Source organism: Macaca nemestrina, chromosome 2 (genome assembly GCF_043159975.1).
Source record: "Macaca nemestrina isolate mMacNem1 chromosome 2, mMacNem.hap1, whole genome shotgun sequence".
Classification (NCBI taxonomy): Eukaryota; Metazoa; Chordata; class Mammalia; order Primates; family Cercopithecidae; genus Macaca; species Macaca nemestrina.
The window spans coordinates 170962417-170977495 of NC_092126.1; positions in this window are offsets into that span (position 1 = coordinate 170962417).

Consider the following 15079-nt stretch of genomic DNA (forward strand, 5'->3'; position numbering starts at 1 on the left):
TACCTTCTGTTCCCCACAAGCCTTACTACCTCCAAGTCTGTATGACAGCCATAGTTTTGAGAGGGTTTAGAGAGAGCACAATAACTTCTTGCCCAGTAGATACCGGCACTTTTTCATAGGTATGATATACATGAAGCCACATTTTTAAAATGAACACTCACAAGACAAAACATTGCAGACCACTGACCAATATGCATGTTTAAGTCAGATTTTTTCAAGTAGCGTCTAAATTACTAGGGAAGCAAGCCAACCAGCCAGATGTGTGTGCAGTAGAATTCCAGCTGAGAGAAGCACAGAAGTCAGGCTGTACTGGCAGTGTGGAGGAAGGGTTGGGTTACTCTGGGAAGACGTTCTGGAAAGAAGGACCAAATGTTCAAAACAGATTAGCACCCTGACAGATTGGGAACGGGTTGAAGAATCTTTGGGGCCAAAAGACTATGAGGATTACATTGTTCTTTGCTTTTCTTTGTAAAGTCAGGGCCCAGATGTGCTGCGCTCCAGGGATGAGCTGACCAAGCACATTGCCAGGTCTCAACTCTTCATTTACTTCACAAGGAGATAAAAGTCAGCTCTCTGCAGCTCCTTAGCACAGAAGAACTTGGTTCGGTGTTTGCCATTCATTATATGCCACCTTTGCTTAGGTGGTTTCACGTACACTCATCTTCATTAGGTGATGTTTGGTGGGCCTAAGCTCATTTGCATGTTTTACAAGACTTTTGTCATGTCATTGAAGTGGGAAAATGGCCCTGGCTGTCTCTTTTCTAATCTGGCTTCTATATCTTATCATCTTCTTTATTTAATTAAATGGGAGTGATACACAGATGAGGAGGTCTGGGGAGGTATTCAATTTTCTGTCTGGTATTACTTCGATCTGTTATTGATCATATTCTCAAAATACACTTTAAGGATGGTAGAAAATATACTCTCCAAATGTGGATTGGTGCAGACCAAATTCTATAAATTCAATAAATAACAAATTAATATTCCAAATCCTTTCCCTGCCGCTTTTGTTTTCTTAGGATAGTCATTCCAGATCTGAGTTCCTTTAGGATGTCAGAAGCTCTTTTGCAGACATCAGGCAGCATTTCAAGTCTTCTCATTTCTATGCTAAAACATTATTATGTCCTTTGGCTCCTTAGGTTGCATGGGAGTCTGGATCCTTCTGGCCTAAACCACATAAGTGATTGGTCAGTCTCAAATCTTGAGCATTGTCCCATCCTCTCATCCACCCTTTTCCAAAACACATACAAACACAGCTCATCCTGGGAGACTGTGTGGTCCAGGGAAAGAATAACTGGACAGACAGGGAGTACAGAGGCCTGGGTTCTAGTTGCCAGCAACTAGCATAGACAACTCTCTCCACTCCTCTGTTTTCTTCAACTGCAAAGTGATAAAGCTGGAATAGGTCATCGATAAGGCACTGCCAGCTATGACATGCCTTAAATCCATGAAGCCTGGAGAATACTAAGGCAAAAACAATAGGGAGGGCAGAACTCATAAAGAGACTGCATCTCCTCATTGCAAATGTGAGAAAATTTGAAGCAGCAGACTTAGGCTTCTCAGTTGGTACTTTTCATCTGGTTTGGAAAGAAATCAGAAAGTAAAAGATATAAGAAACACTTGCTTAAAACTGCTTCTTTTAATGAATTTCTTTTTTAAAAAATTGCCTTAAGTGTTTCTCCAGAAATAAGAGATTTTTTCTTTCCCACATCTCTGATTCCAGGAAGTTTCTAAGTTCTCTGTGTTGCAGAACATTTGGTAAAGTATTTGACTTATTGCATGGGATGATGACTATGAGAGAGCTATTTTTGGATATTTCTTTTATCTGAAAATCTTTAGGCACACTCTTTTTTTTTTTTTTTTTTTTTTTTGGAGATGGAGTTTCGCTCTGTCGCCCAGGCTGGAGTGCAGTGGCGCGATCTCGGCTCACTGCAGGCTTCCCCCCACCGGGTTCACGCCATTCTCCTGCCTCAGCCTCCCGAGTAGCTGGGATTACAAGCACCCACCACCACGCCTGGCTAATTTTTTTGTATTTTTAGTAGAGATGAGATTTCATTGTATTAGCCAGGATGGTCTCAATCTCCTGACCTCGTGATCCACCCGCCTTGGCCTCCCAAAGTGCTGGGATTACAGGCCTGAGCCACTGCGCCTCTCCTATGCACTCTTAAATAGTTTTTAAATGTGTGTGTGTGCATCCATGTCTTAGAATTCATAGTGTATGTAGAGGACAACGTATTAATTTCTCAAAAAAGTAAAATTTCATAAATTTATCTACTGTGCAAATTAGCAGCATATTCCTTAGTGTCTTCCCTAAGATTCCTCACTGTTTCTGTGTCATATTGCTCCTCCTCCTGTTGTACTGTTCTCCCACTCCTTTGCCCCAACCACATATACCCCAGGGTTTAGAGCAGCAGCTTCTAGACCATTTTCACAGTCTCTGATCCCGGCAGAATGCCTATTGAGTCTTTGGTCTTTATATCATAACCTTTCATTCATTCATCTAATCCAAAAAAATATTTTATATGCCAGACATTTTGCTAGATGTGTCATAAATAAAAGGGAAGGGCCCTGTTCAATCTCTCTACCCAATTGTAGGAGAAACTGACATTAAATAAATAATAGCTGATTATTTTGTTAAAATTATAATAGTGTTACATAGGAGAAGTCACTGTGTCTCAGGAGTGTAGAACGGGAAAACTAATTAGTCAGTGACTGTATGAGAGGAGTGTTAGGGAAGACCCCCCAGAGGAAATGATATTTTCTTAGACTTTAAAGGAAGATGAAGAGTTGTCCAGTTGAAGATAAAGTGGGGTGATGCCTAATGCATTGCTCAATAAATATTTGTTGAATGAATTTGTAAACAAAACTTCCAGCAAGCATTATGGGCATTGATTATGCGGCTAATCGTAGTAGTCAGCATGTGTAAGAAGGTAAAAACTACATATATTTTAGGACCAGGCAGCTCTTATTCATTCTGGCAGTGACATGGAACTGAGAAAGGCCAGCTGACCTAAAGAGATCAAACTTTTGACCTTGCCCTATTTAATCCAGGACCGTAAACCACTGTGGTAACTAGACACAGACAATTGTAATATTTGAATACTTCAAAAGCCTTAAAAAGGAAGAATATTGAGTCTCTTGTGAAAATACTCCTGATCACAATGTTTGCATTACAAACTGAAATCCAATGGAATAAACGCTGGCTGGCCTATGTGGTAAAACTATCATATTTTTCATAATGGCTGTGTAAACTCATTATAAAATCATAATTTTGAGGTTTCATACCCATCATGGTTCAAGATAAGTTAGTTTTGGCAAAATGCATCTTCTTGGCTTTAGAGACTGTGATCCATCTTTGTGGCATCAAAGAAGGGGAGCATAAGTGTTGACTGGAATCCCAAACTTTTCACCTTCCTTTGATGCCAAGCCAAGCCTAAGCTTTCATCAAAAGTACATAAATTTTTTACATGGTGTAATGAGGAGTTTGTAGCATAATTTGCAACATAGGTTGCTTTACTTGAATGGTTTTTCCCTTCCTGGATCCTTTTTCCTGACCTGAGAGAATGAAAATAAATCTCACATCATCTTCACCAATTTTCTCTTCATCCCACCTGGATGTGCGTCCTCTTAGGTTACCAACTGCCCAACAAATACGTCAACTGCAAGATATTCTATCAAGCAATTCACTACTTCCTCCCATCTCAATCTTCGGGCTGTGCATATGGAAATGAACATTTCATTATGACCGTATGACCTACAGATCTCCCTCTCTCTCACTCCCTATCATCTCTCCCAGGGAGGCAATCAAAATGAAATGATTTTAAGATTCTAGCACTCCCAACTCTAAGGTAAATAGCATCTGACGTCCTCATTAAGTCTATATTCAGTTTTTAGGTCTTCTGGTTGAAAGAAGAATAATCTAGAAGGACAACTAATATTTAAAAAGGTCTTTCCCCTAAAATTTAATATTGTAGATGGTAGTACTTTTTTGGACAGCACAGACTTGGTTTGGAAATCCAAAAATAACAAAAGGTGGTTTAATTTTCTTACCCCATGTCAAGTTTTACCTGTTTTTTGTTTGTTTGTTTGTTTGTTTTAATTCTCAAAATAGGGATAGAAAATGTTGTGGTATGAAAAACTATGAAAGATCTTACCTCTGAAAAAAACTCCATTTGAATGAACCCTAATTTAATGGGCAGGTGAAAGGTCAGCAACCTAGAAAACTGGAGCATAGTCATGGAATTTACAAACCCTCTAACATTACTGGGCCTAAATTTCACCTGTATGTAAAGTGGAAAATAGTGGTCCCCAGCCCTTTCCAGAGTTTTAATGAAATAGTCTATTGCTTTAAATTAAAGACACATCTGCTAGGTTCCTTTACCAGCATCAGAGTTGATGTTCAAACATATTATTTCAAAATTATTCTGCGAAATGTTGAGGGTATCTGTCTTTAAAGTGCTGTTGCGAAAGTATATTGTTGAATTTGTAACTGACAGCTAGAAAGCGATATAAATCTTGCAAGTTGCACTGAGGTCTTTCTAGAGGAAAATCATCCAGCAATCATGAACTCCTGTATTATCTGTCACTATCTCATAAGTCACATGATTTGAAGAGAAGATCATTCGGAGCAGTGGAAAAATGAAATCAGACATAGCTGCTACCTCAGATTGAAGAGATGTCCTCTCTGATTCTTTAAAGCATTCCCTGTTCTCCTACCCACCTCCTCTGTTGTCTGCAGGACTCAAAAAGATAAGTTTATAGTGAGATAAGAATCCTCCAACTTACATATTAGAGCTTCTGCAATTAAGGAAAAAGAGAAATCAGGCTGGGCACCATGGCTCATGCCTGTAATCCCAGCACTTTGGGAGGCTGAGGCAGGTGGATCACCTGAGGTCAGGAATTTGAGAGCAGCCTGGCCAACATAGCAAAACCCCATCTCTACTAAAACTACAAAAGTCAGCTGGGTGTGGTGGCGGGTGCCTGTAATCCCAGCTACTCAGGAGACTGAGGTAAGAGAATTCCTTGAACCCAAGAGGCAGAGGTTGCAGTGAGCCGAAATGGCACCGCTGGACTCCAGCCTGGGTGACAGAGTGATACTCTGTCTCAAAAAGAAAAAAAGAAAAAGAAAAATCTGTGGGTGAAGACAGATGGAATGGCATACCTTGGAGTAGCATTTGCTAATTCAAGCCATACTAAGGTTGTCAGCACAGAGGGGAGTCCATCTGCTATGTAGATGAGAGAATGGGACCAGGAAAGTCAGGAAAACAAAGCCATGATTCTTTCAACTTTTTGGCACTTTAATAAATGAATGGCGTGTCCTGTCTTCTCCATGAACTCAGCAAAGCTACAACTAAGCTCCTCACCTTGAAAGTTCACCATGTGCCCACTTTAACCTATGGATGGGCCCCTTGGCCCTCTACCTTTTCAGTGTCCTCAACTGCGTAAGCTTCCTGTGCTGCACTGACTGCTGTAACCAGGCGATGTTTTGGGAGCTTCAATGTCTCGTCTAGCACATGTCCTGAGGCTGTAGCATGTTCTTTCAAGTTTTATCGCTAAAGAGGTCTCATTCGACTTCCTCTGACTGATCAGGCCAGTGTTTTCAGCTACCTGGCCCTTCTAAGTCAGGGTCACTAGAGTATCAGGAGGTTTGTAACTTCTTCATTGGTGTCTTGTGTTTTCCTGTCTTTGAACTTGAGGAAAGCTGGCTCTGGATGTTCACAACATCAACCAAACAATGAAAACCACAGCACCCTACAGGAAATTCTGCATTTCTCTCAAAACATGCAAAACACAAAATTGGGTGGAACCATAGAAGGTTATGGATAACTCACTACAGTTTGGACTTTCAAAGGTAAATGTAATAATTGACTCATGGCTGTCACTTCTGGGAGATTTTTCAGGAGAGATACCTATGTTTCTGAAAGTCTGTATGCTTGCCTTTATTTTTTCTAACTTACTATAAATTCTTGTCAATTCTGGTCATTTTGGTTAAACTCGTTTCTACTGTCACTTGTTCATGCTGTCCACTAATAAAAACAGTGATTTTTAGACTGTGCTTCATGGAGCCCTAGGGGCCCGAGAAAGCATTTCAGGAGCTATTTTGGGGCCAGGGAGAGGCTGAATGAGTCAGGAACCAGATCACACTGTTTCTGTCACCAAATACAAACACACACACACACACACACACACAAACATACACACACAGATACAATACCAAATACAAAATGAGGCACAAAGTCCAATAAAAATAATCCCTTGTGTATACTATATATACATATGTTTTATATATGCATATATATACATGTGTATGTATATATTCATATGTATATATGGTATATATAATATATACTATGAGGTTGTATATATACTATGCCTCATATAGTATATACACAACATCTATAGTGTGTATATATATATTTGTTTTGAAACAATGAAACTCTATATAAAACTTTGGAGAAAAGAGTTCTTTAATTAAAATGAGTTTGAAAAATCTCTGGGTTGACTATCCAAAACTGTGTATACTGTTGAATACAATCCATGAAATCCTAAGTAATATACTAGTAGAGAACAGAATTGTCAAGATTACATTCCTTTTGGTTAAGTTCTGTGTGCATTAGAAAGAATTGAGTACAGACAAAAAACCATGCTCATTCATTTAGACATTCATTCTGCTACTATTTATTGACATTTTTTTTGTATGTGTTCCAGGCCCTGGGAAAACTAACCTACTTTTGTGAGATACTGTTGTTCTACCTGTAATGCGAGTGAACAAATCGTAATAAGGACAAATACAAGTTTTTAAATGTTTACCATATTTTCTCATTTGTTTCTTTCATCAAGCATTCAATCTGCTGGGTAATTATTATTATCTGCTTGCTTCAAATAAGGAAAGTGAACCTCAGAGAAATGAAGCAATGTTTTCGTGATCACTCATCCAGTGAATAGTCTTTCAACTCTTTCCTAACCCTCTCCAGCTTGTCAGTTTAGCTGTGGAATCTCAGACAGGGCACACTATCTCTGAGCTCAGCTGAATCACAATAAAATATATGTAATATCTTTCCTATCTCATATGTTTGCAAAACTTTAAATGAGCTAACATGTGATAGTGCTTTTCAAGGCAAAAACCAAACCACATTATACTGGTACTAGTTGATGAATTATTTTTACTGGACTTTGTGCTTGATTTTTGTACTTTGGGCTTTGCTAATCAGAAGGTCAGAATCAATCATTATACAACTATGGATCAAAAGCAAGGCATGGGCAGTTGAAAAGACCACAAGTTAAAACGATGCTTCTCAAAATATCTGGGGTTAAAAACCAGCTAGTTATTTTAAATTCCCAGTTCCTCATGGATGAATACACAAAGTATAAACAACTCTTTTCTTGTCATTAGCTTTAAGGGATTTTAAATTATTGCAACATTCTAAATGCGATTCTCAATTTCGGTATGAATCTTGTCATGAACTGAGAAGAAACAGTTGTCAGTAGTCTGTGAACACACTTTCCACAGTACTGGGTTAGGATAGCTGCAAATTGGTTGAAGTTTCAATTTTCAAAATTCTGTACAGAGTTGTCCTTGAACCTACCAATAAGAACAAAAAATCAGCCCCCCAAAAAAGAGAATAGGAGAAGAAAAAAGTTCTTCATACACTGTATCAGGTTCCCTAGTCTAGAGAAATATAAAGGGGAAATTTTGTCCCAAAGCAGTCATTTCACGATTTATGTAATAGAGATGCTCCAACCAAGGACACCATAAAACCAATTTGTATAAAGCAGGTTTTATGTATATCCATCACAAAACTCCTCTAAATGCTTCAACTAAAATTGAGATATAGTTGAAAGATTTTGCTTTCTCCTCTATAGAGTGAGAGGTTATATTAATATTCCTTCTAATATTTTGTGCTTTTGCATTGGAAGCTGACCCTGTGCCTGGGTATTATAACAAGCCAGCAGAATTTCTCTGGTAGGAACTTTCTGCCCAGAGACCTCTGTTCTATTGCTTTTCCCTTGCTGTTACTCACAACTGCATGTAACCTTAGTTACATGCAGTTATCTTCTTTTTTTATCTTCTTTTTTTTTCTGCTATTTAGAATGTCTAGTAGAGCTGCAAATGGCATGTCAAATTTTATCAGGAGATGGCATTGACTGATGTGTGCAGCAAACACCCCTGAGTTAGACACTTTGAGTCATGTGCAATGAGCAGTTCAGTACTTAACGCTTCACAAAGCTCAAAGCTGTTTAAATGAAACGTGTATTTTTGGCTTTTGGTAGTCTATGCTGCTGTTGTAGAAGGTTATAGTTAGCAGGTTTAGGAAATATATTTTTGGGCTTTCTAGAGTGAGTAATTTGAATGGTACCAGCAGCAATTCTTTGTGAGCTGAAGACTTGATGCAGTCTCTTAGGAACTGTCCTTTTAGAAGTAAGAGCGGGTTCTTAGAGGCCACATCCTGCCTTTCAGATAGAGCTATCAGTTTCTCCGAGGAATAGTTCCTTTCATACTACACATAAGTAGATAGTGAGAATAATTAGCACGATTGAAACCGCCTTTGCAAAATTATGACTGAGACAGTGAAAGAGATCTAACTTAACTGACTCCGTCTTGCTTCTCACCTCCATGCTGTCCTTGTTCATTCCTGGGCATAGGACGAACTAACTTTGGGAGAAATTTAGTTTATAGTTTAAAAAAAAGATGGTTACAGCCCTTTCTCAAAGACCTCCTTCCTGCCTGGGGACTAGACCAACATTAGCCACAAGATTAGAAATTCTGAATTTAGGAGTCATAAAGCTGGAGGCTACAAGAATCTGACCCTCCCCAAACTGCTCCTAAGATCAGGGCTTGAGATACTTTGCAGACCCTGCACTTGATGGATCAGCTGGCACCGCCCAGATCAATAAACTGGCTCATCTGATCCTATGGACCCCATCCAGGAACTGACTCAGCACAAGAAGACAGCTTCCACTCCCTATGATTTCATCCCTGTCAACCAGCACTCCTGGCTCACTGGCTTCCCCCGACCCATCAAGTTATCCTTAAAAACTCTGCTCCCTGAATGCTCAGGGAGATTGATTTGGTAATAATAAAACTCCAGTCTCCCACACAACCGGCTCTGTAAATTACTCATTCTCTATTGCAATTTCCCTGTCTTGATGAATCAGCTCTATCTAGGCACCCGGCAAGGTGAACCCCTTGGGTGGTTACACTAGCACTGGTTTTTGTTTGCCACTGCAGCATGAATTATGGTTTTTTAATGGCAATAGAAATTTTTTTTACTGCTCTTTATTTTATTTATTTATTTTTTTTAAGATGGAGTCTCGCTCTGTCGCCAGGCTAGAGTGCAGTGGCCTGATCTCGGCTCACTGCAACCTCTGTCTCCCAGGTTCAAGCGATTCTCCTGCCCCAGCTTCCTGAGTACCTGGGACTACAGGCTCCCGCCACCATGCCCAGCTAATTTTTGTATTTTTAGTAGAGATGGGGTTTCAGCATGTTGGCCAGGATGGTCTTGATCTCTTGACCTCGTGATCTGCCAGCCTCAGCCTCCCAAAGTGCTGGGATTACAGGCGTGAGCCACCGCCCTTCCGACTTTTCTATTGTACCACGCTGATGGCAAGGAAGGGCAGTAGGAAAGCCTGCCAAGGAAAGTGAGGACTGGCCTGCATATTCTTAAGCACTGTGGGACACTGTTCTGTTGACATTGCCCACCCCATTGCTTTCTCGGGGAGGGATGAGTCACAGCCAGATGACCAGCTTCTGGTCATCTACTGTACCACGTATGCAGAGGGAAGACACACTCCCAGAGAAGAAAATGCTGGGAAAAAGAGACCGCAGCCTTTGTATGGTGGCTCAATGTAAGTCCTTCTTGACATGTCCAGGTGTACAACTCCTCTTTGGGGTTGGAGGGCTTTGCTTTTGAGGGTGTAGATTAGGGTGTGGGGAAGTGGTGAAGTGATGTGAAACTGGAGGTCTGGAGCTCCCCCTAGAGGCCAAATGTATTTTACCCTGACTCAAGAAAGCTTGGAGCTGGAAGTCTGGAGGCTTGGCTCATCAAACCTAAAGTAAGAGTAAGAATCAGCAGTATTGTCAGCACTACCCCGGGAAGGGAGAGATACGAAACCGAGTGAACAGTGCAGGTCCAGAATCCTTTACATGAAGTTCTAAAACTCAAACAACTTTGAAAACGGAAACTCTTTTGAGACCCATTTGGCAACAATGTTTACCTGCAATATGAGGACATAGTCTTTATTATCTTAATGTATTTTTATATTTTATGACAGATATATTAATGTGTTTAATCATGAGAGGCTGCCCGTATTCCTACTAAGAATGTTAAAAGGTAGAGTTCCCACTAGGGATGTTTTAATGTACAGTATATGAACTGTTTACTTCTCTCAAATCTTAACAATTCAGAAATCTGAACTACATCTGGACCCAATCAGCCAAAGGACTATAGGCCTGTGTATTATAATGCTCACTACTGTGTGGGCCTCAATCACAGCTCAACCCGTGCCATGCGAGTTTGAACAAGTGGCTTACTGGCTGGAAGGCTCAACTTCTTCTTTAGTAAGATGGAGATATTACTAGTTTAGATATTAAATGAGTTTATGCACAGTGTTCAGCCCAGGACCTGGCAAATAGTAAACATCTAATAGTGTTAGTGATTATCATCATACTTTGTTATTATTACTTGATCTGAGAAAGTGCATACCTCACTTTACTCTGATTCACAGTCACCAAAGAGTCATTTGACTACCAGTCACCAGGTCCACTGTTACTAGGAAGGTGAAATCTTGAATGATGAACATGAGCTTTTGGGCCACTGATGATCCATTATAAATCAATAATTTGATATTCTAGATCCTATCATAATCTCTTACCTAGAAAAATCAAACCAAACAAAAATCAGAGATACCCTTGGTTCTAAGACACACTTATACACCTACAACCTTACTGGTTGCAAGCAGGCTTTAGTTACAGCCAACCAGACAGCCAAGAGCATTTTCAAGGTGGGAAAACTAAGGCAAAGAAATAGAATAGTTTTTTTTTTGACATGAGCACAATAATTGAATGTGGGTCTTGGCTAATGGTTTGTCATTAGTTTACAATGTTCCAAAAATCTAGAATAAAATTTTTTTTGTTTATTTGTTTTTGACACAGAGTCTCACTCTGTCCCCCAGGCTGAACTGCATTGGCACGATCTCGGCTCACTGCAACCTCTGCCTCTTGGGTTCAAGCGATGCTCCTGCTTCAGCATCCCTGAGTAGCTGGGACTACAGGTGAGTGCCACCACTCCCAGTGAAATTTTGCATTTTTAGTAGAGACGGGGTTTCACCTTGTTGGCCAGGCTGGTCTCAATCTCCTAACCTCAGGTGATTCGCCTGCCTCAGCCTCCTAGAGTGCTGGGATTACAGGTGCGAGCCACTGCACTTGGCCTAGAATAAAATTTTCTAAAATGTTGTACATAAAATACTAGTGCTGTAAGAATAAAAAAATTTCCCCAAATTATTTAAAAATGAAACCCTTCTTTCAGGGAATATTTATTAACACCCACAGAATTTGTGTTAGATAGAGTGTACCTGGGGGAATACTGTTTCAGAGAGTATCAACTTCTGTTTATAATTCAGGCAGATAATTCTTGGCTATTAGGTAATTTCAAGCATGTCAAAATTTATTTTTTTTTATTTTTTTTTTATTTTTTGAGACGGAGTCTCGCTCTGTCGCCCAGGCTGGAGTGCAGTGGCCTGATCTCAGCTCACTGCAAGCTCCGCCTCCCGGGTTTACGCCATTCTCCTGCCTCAGCCTCCCGAGTAGCTGGGACCACAGGCGCCCGCCAGCTCGCCCGGCTAGTTTTTTGTATTTTTTAGTAGAGACGGGGTTTCACTGTGTTAGCCAGGATGGTCTCGATCTCCTGACCTTGTGATCCACCCGTCTCGGCCTCCCAAAGTGCTGGGATTACAGGCTTGAGCCACTGCGCCCGGCCCCAAAATTTATTTTTTAAAAAATAAAATAATCACTCATCTGAATGTATAATGAATACATATCAAATATTTTATTTAATACATTAATGAAGAAATCAGTAAGATATTAAAACTGATTCAAAAATAATCTGAAGAATAGACATATATAGGCACTCAGCAATACAGAAATGAATTTACTAATTGATGCAGAACTATTTAATATCTATAGGACAATAAAATTTAACGTTTGAAATGATCTTTCCAGCCGGGCATGGTGGCTCACGCCTGTAATCCCAGCACTTTGGGAGGCCGAAGCGGGTGGATCACTTGAGGTCAGGAGTTTGAGACCAGCCCGGCCAATATGGTGGCACCGTCTCTACTAAAAATACGAAAATTTGTTGGTCGTGGTGGTGGGCACCTGTAGTCCCAGCTACTCAGGAGGCTGAGGCAGGAAAATCGCTTGAGCCCGGGAGGCAGAGGTTGCAGTGAGCTGAGATTGCGCCACTTCACTCCAGCCTGGGCGACAAACAAGACTCCATCTCAAAAATAAAAATAAAGTCTTTCCTACAAGGCATGCATCAACTATATACCAATTAGACAAAATGCATTTGTATTTCTAAAGAGAAGAATTATTTGCATCACCCTGTTTCTCCAACTAATAAAGTGATAAAACAGTGATGGGGATCAGGACATGCTACAATATGGCACCTTTGCAAATGAGATATATAAATACGTTGGTATGCTCTTCTCTTGTTAATCCGTATTGTTACAGGTGCTCCAGCAAGTGAGGCTACAATCCATAGAAAGAGAAGATGTACCATGTGACTTTGAACAAGTGACTCACTGGTTCTAAGGCTCAGCTTCTTCTTTAGTAACATGTGGCTATCAGCAGTTCAGATATTAAGAGAGATTATGCAGTGTTCAGCCCAGGGCCTGGGAAATAGTAAACAGCCTTGTCAAAGCAAGGCGACTATTCCTTTAGAATCAGATAACTCCCTGGTTTTCCACTAGGTAACAATGAGCATTCCAGTGAACGCACACTGCAGTAGGCAGAATAGTGCCCCTCCAGCCCCACATCCCAAGACATCTATGTCCTAATTCCCAAAACCTATTAATATGTTATTGTGGCCAGAATTGGTGGGTTCTTGGTTTGACTGACTTCAAGAATGAAGCCACTGACGCCTGTGGTGAGTGTTACAGTTCTTAAAGATGGTGTGTCCGGCGTTTGTTCCTTCAGACGTTCAGATGTGTCTGGACCTTCTTCCTTCTGGTGGGTTCATGGTCTCACTGACAGAAGTGAAGCTGCAGACCTTTGCAGTGAGTGTTACAGCTCTTCAAGTCAGCGCGTCTGGAGTTGTTCCTTCTTCCCTGCGAGTTCGTGGTCTCGCTGACTTCAGGAGTGAAACTGCAGACCTTCGCGGTGTCACAGCTCATAAAGGTGGCATGGACCCAAACAGTGAGCAGCAGCAAGATTTATTGTAAACAGTGAAAGAGCAAAGCTTCCACAGCGTGGAAGGGAACCCAACCAAGTTGGCACTGCTGGCTCGGGCAACCTGCTATTATTCCCTTATCTGACCCCACCCACATCCTGCTGATTGGTCCATTTTTCAGAGAGCTGATTGGTCCATTTTGACAGAGTGCTGATTGGTGTGTTTACAATCCCTGAGCTAGACAGAGTGCTAGACAGAAAAGTTCTCCAAGTCCCCACTAGGTTAACTAGATATAGAGTACTGATTGGTATATTTACAAACCTTGAGCTAGACACAGGGTGCTTATTGGTGTATTTACAATCCCTGAGCTAGGCACAGAGTGCTGATTGGTGCATTTACAATCCTCTAGCTAGACATAAAAGTTCTCCAAGTCCTCATTAGATTAGCTAGACACAGAGCACTGATTGGTGCGTTTACAAACCTTGAGCTGGACACAGAGCACCGATTGGTGTATTTACAATCCTTTAGCTAGACACAGAGGGCTAGACAGAAAAGTTCTCCAAGTCCCCACTAGGTTAGCTAGATACAGAGCACTGACTGGTGTATTTACAAACCTTGAGCTAGACCCAGGGTGCTGATTGGGGTATTTACAATCCCTTGGCTAGACGTAAAGGTTCTCCAAGTCCCGGCTAGACTCAGGAGCCCAGCTGACTTCACCTAGTGGATCCCGCACCCGGGCCGCAGGCGGAGCTGACTGCTAGTCTGGGGCCCTGCCTGCACTCCTCAACCCTTGGGCGATTGATGGGACCTGTCACCGTAGTTCAGGGGGTGGTGCTTGTCTGGGAGGCTTGGGCCCTACAGGAGCCCAAGGCGGTGGGGGAGGCTTGGGCATGGAGGACTGTGGGCTGCAGGTCCAGAGCCCTGCCCCATGGGGAGGCAGCTGAGGCCTGGGGAGAATTTGAGCACAGTGCCTGCGAGCCAGCACTGCTGGGGGACCCTGTGCACCCTCTGCAGCTGCTGGCCCAGGTGCTAAGCCCCTCACTGCCCAGGGCCAGCGGTGCCAGCCAGCTGCTCCGAGTGTGGGGCCCACCGAGCCCATGCCCACCTAGAACTCATGCTAACCCATGAGTGCCTCACGCAGCCCCGGTTCCCACCCGCGCCTCTCCCTCCACACCTCCCTGCAAGCAGAGGGAGCTGGCTCTGGCCTCTGCCAGGCCAGAGAGGGGCTCCCACAGTGTCATGGCGGGCTGAAGGGCTCCTCAAGCACTGCCAGAGTGGATGCCAAGGCTGAGGAGGCACCAAGAGTTAGGGCTGCTAGCATGTTGTCACCTCTCATTATGTTACATGGAAAAGGGGAATGAAGGTTGTAGATGAAATTCAGTGCTAATCTAATGACTTTAAAATAAGGAAATTGTCCTGGTTTATCCAGATGGACTCAGTGTAACCACAAGTGTCCTTTAAAATAGAAAAGGGGGGCAGAGGGAGAGGTCATAGTCAGAGAGAGACATGAAGATACCACACTGCTGGCTTTGAAAATAGAAGACAAGGCCACAAACCAAGGAATACAAGCAACCTCTAGAAGCTGGAGAGACAAGAAAATGGATTTTCCCCTACAGCCTTCGGAAGAAATGAGGCTCTACCAACACCTTGATTTTAGCTTAGTGAGACCCATTTCAGACTTCTCACCTCCAAAGGTA